The sequence below is a fragment of the Amblyomma mixtum genome, chromosome 10 (assembly GCF_055824585.1).
Source record: "Amblyomma mixtum isolate Tamu chromosome 10, ASM5582458v1, whole genome shotgun sequence".
NCBI lineage: Eukaryota > Metazoa > Arthropoda > Arachnida > Ixodida > Ixodidae > Amblyomma > Amblyomma mixtum.
Window position 1 is genome coordinate 61833563 of NC_143021.1, and position 4034 is coordinate 61837596.

The window sequence follows — 4034 nt, forward strand, 5'->3', positions numbered from 1 at the left end:
ATAATACTTGTGGCAGAGCATTGCACTGCTATAGTTTCTGCTCTTCAGTTCATCGCATTTAGTTCAAATTAACTTCAAAATATTTTTTCCTAGACAGAAAAGGAGTAGAATGAAGCATAATGCATGAGACGCAGTACCTGCTGCATCTCATGCATTCTGTTGCTTTTTAAAGAAATGTACGTTTTTTTTGTCATTTTCGAAAGCGAATGGCGTGTTAGACATCAAAATAAACAAAATGAACGAAGTCATGGAAAACAGTAACATGAATACTTTATGGACATTTTTTTTGGTCACAGTGCTGTACAATAAAATATTTCAATTCTTTAATTTTTGTAGTTTCCTGGCAGCTGCCTTTTTCTGACTGCTGTCCTGAATGGCGCCATTCTTTAATTTACAAAAATTATTCAGCAGTGTGTTGGCTGCGGCTTTTACCATGAGCTGCAGAAGTGATTTCCCTGTATGTCCGTTTTCGAACTCGCTGACCGGAAAGTCTTCTTGAACTAAGGAAGACACTAAGGAAGCTACAATGAAGTGTTGATTGCGGCTCAACAAAAATCTCTCTTCATTTTCCCCTGATGAAAGCTTTTCAACGACGAGCTTGCAGACAAGAACCATGTTAACAACACACGGCTGCGGAAACTTCAGTCCACCTATGGAAAGGTGGAGGATCATGCTCATGTCTTCAGCTTCCAGGACTCTGTCCCCAACAACAACTGCGCTGGCACACGAGGAACAAGACAGTTTCTTTAGGGCAGTATGTGCGCAATAGCCAGCTATGTAAGTTGTCACGTCCATGTCACGCTTTGACCGAGTAATGTCGTCCTCTGTAATAACAACAGAAAAGTTATCTGTGTCCACAATTGCTTGTTCATCCTCTTTGGCGCTTGTTGAAGCCGCTTCAGTTGGCAATGTCAAAAGCTTATGTAGCCTCAGCTTTTTTCCGACTCATACAACTGACGCACCGAAATATGGTAGTTCCTGCCAGCCAACCTGCGATAACTACCGAAACAGTCTTCCAAAGCGTCTGTTTGGAATTTCCCAAGCAAAACGTACTTGAACTTCAGCGCCTCCAAACAGTATCGTGTCGCTTCCACAAGAGAATAGAAGGTCAGCCGAAGGGCAGTGTGGGTTTCCCTGGTGAGTGAGCCACTGGACATGTTAACTGACTTCCAGGCGTCAAGGCAGTCTATGATTCCACTGAGAAAGGTCAGCTGTTGATCTGTGACTGATTGTACCCGTTCTTGCAGGCTGTCCTTGACTCTTCGACCCTTGTGAGGAGTTTTCACGTTCACTATTCTCCACCACGCCAGCACAGTGTCTATGAACAAGGCGGTTGAGTCGGCAAGCGGGATCTTCAGTACTGATCCACGAGTTCGGAGAGCATTCGAGACGAAAGAGCTAATAACATTTAGGACCAGTTTCACGTTCTGGCGCTCCATAACTGTTGGATTTACAGCTTTCGCGTTAAGCCCATAAGCAGCTTTCACGAGTGCTGTTTTTCTGATGAATAAAGTTTCCTAACAGCTTCGAAGGATGCCGCTTTCATTCGGGGGGCCCGTCAGGCATAACACCAGACAAATCACCTTCTGGGAAATAGAAGCATGTTGCAGGGTTTTTTTGATTAATCCAATTATTTCTTATAAATTTCAGTAAGTGTACCGGGTCTACAATGTAAAATAGCGGACGTTGGTTGTCTACTGGGTGAGGGTATACACAATGCTCAGTTCGGGCTCTTTTGAAAATAGGGACATCATTTTGCGGTTCAGAGAGTTGTTGTCCGTTATGACAGCTATTACTTTTAGCCCCATTTCTTCAATGCCGACTATTATCTTCCTCGTGTACTGGTGCAGGGTTTCAGCATTCATTCTACACACAGGCAGAATATGTATGACATCCTTGTTCCAGGAAAGCAGTGACTGTGTCATGAAGACATGGGCGGTTGTTGCTGGCTCTGACGAATGGGCTGATGCTCCAACTATTGCTCCTGCCTTGAAGTCAAAGAATGGTTTAAGATGTGTCTCGTCAATCATTAGTGTTACGGTTTTTACATGGGGCTTCGATAACTTCGCTCGTTCCCGTATGTACGAAAGGAAATTTACTTGTTGTTGTTCCTCGCTGGGGTCACTTTGGTATTTGGAACAGACACAGCGTAGAGTTGTTGGATGCTGCAAAATTAAGCTAGATGCAGATCTTGCGAAGTGATAAGCATGGGGCGAAATGGAGTGAAGAATGGTGGCAAAAACTAACATTTCTGAACTGTAAACACGCTTATTCGTGAGGAAAAGGCTGATTTGTTCATTCACAAATTTTAACAGCGCAATAACTTCCGTTCCTTCTTCAGTGCCTTGAATAAAATCAGATATCAGGAATCTAAAAATGTCAAAACATCACGTTTCTGGCCGCCTGATTTTTCGGCACTTTTACGCAGCTGACCTTCAAGATTTTCAAGCTGCGCAGACAAGGCTGTTGCGTTGCAAACTGTGTCTGGAACTGCACTGCCACATGCTAGTGAATGCAGCCTCACCATGCCTATAGTTAGAGATATTGTCAGATCTGGAAGGACTCTGACAGCACATTTCACGTATGGAGATGGCTCAGGTTCTACACGAAGAAACATGACGGACTCTTCGTTCGCATTGACTGTCCAAAACTTGGTGTCGCAGATGTTGGCTAGCTTGCTTTGCAATTCTTCAAACGAAGACACTGAATTTTTGCGTTTTTCTTCCTCGCTTGCCTTTGAAGAATTCTTGATGGCTTCCTGGATGGCGTCATTTTCCCGACGTGCCCTCTTTCTTGCTGGGGACTCGCGACATGAAGATGTAGAAGAAAGATGTGGTGGGCAATTGGGGAACACCGAAGGCACTGCGCCCTTTTGAAGTTGAACACGATCGCGCGTGAGCTCTATGGTTCTTCCTGTTTGTTTATCATGATGTGAGAGCTTGGTGATGAAGTCTTGCTCATGGGAATGGAGCTCGCATACCTGCATGAGAAAGCTTAATTATAATTGCATCCGGTTCTCTCGAAGCTATTCTTCAACAACTTTTAAAGTTACGGAAGGTTTTTGCTTTGTGTTGGGTTTTTGGTACATAAGCTAAGGCTACCAAAGAAGTTAAATTTCAGTTACCTACCTTGGAATGTATGGTTGGCGTAAAATCCTTGCGAGGAACTGCACTCATCCAAGCTTTTCTGTGAGCTTCATCTTTGGGAAAACCAAGCACTCTAACTTTTGGGCCACTGTCATAATTTCCGCGGCACCCCGGCACACAGTAACGGCCCATGTTGCAGCGATTACAAAATGTGCTTTTCTTTAGCACCACATGATGATTTCAACGTGCACAAGCCAGGAGAATACGGTATGACGCACTGCACCTCGAAAGCCTAGAAGCCGGAAAAGAGAAATGTCAGCACGTTCGCTGCCAAACCTAACCACAGGCCTGCGCTTCTGTGAGCCTGTGCTGCGTTTCACCGAACTCTCACCGTCGTTCGCGGTCGGACCGGTCGGGCGGGTCGGGCAACTAGTGTGACGTAGGCCCCTGTGGAGAGTAGGAGCGAACAGGCCTTGTGCAGCGGGTCGCGCGCCTCAAACGCTGCCCAAGGCCGCGGGAAACAGGGACCAAGGGGTCGGCGACCGTCTCCCATTGAAGAGAGATGAGCTGTCAAGTGGGGATGGGGGACAGTGAGGTCGGCGACTTCTTAAACCCCCGACTGTCTACCTAAGCAGTGGACTTACTGGCGCCTCTAGAGTCGGGCTCTGGCGAGCACTGGGCTCCGCCCACTTGTATCTACGACGCCGTCGCAGCAGTATTCGTTGAAATTGGGCTAAAGCGGATTTAATAAAGCTCCGCCCAATTATCAAAGGTATTAAAACCCGCTGCAACAAAGATTGACGAGCGCGCCGAGTCTCAGTCTCGGCCGCTTTTCTACAGCCCTTTTTTTAACAGCCTTTTTTAAGCCGCCTTTTTCTCTAAGTCCTTGTATTTTGTTCCAGTCTTGAATAAACTAGTTTTGTTCTCAAGAAGTTTGGAGTGGCTGCC

General features: G+C 45.9%; 1 pseudogene; it reads right to left on the minus strand.

Moving 5' to 3' along the window:
- Positions 1–315: 315 nt before the first annotated feature.
- On the minus strand, positions 316–3278 carry LOC149325920 (uncharacterized; annotated as a pseudogene).
- Between the last annotated feature and the right edge of the window lie 756 nt (positions 3279–4034).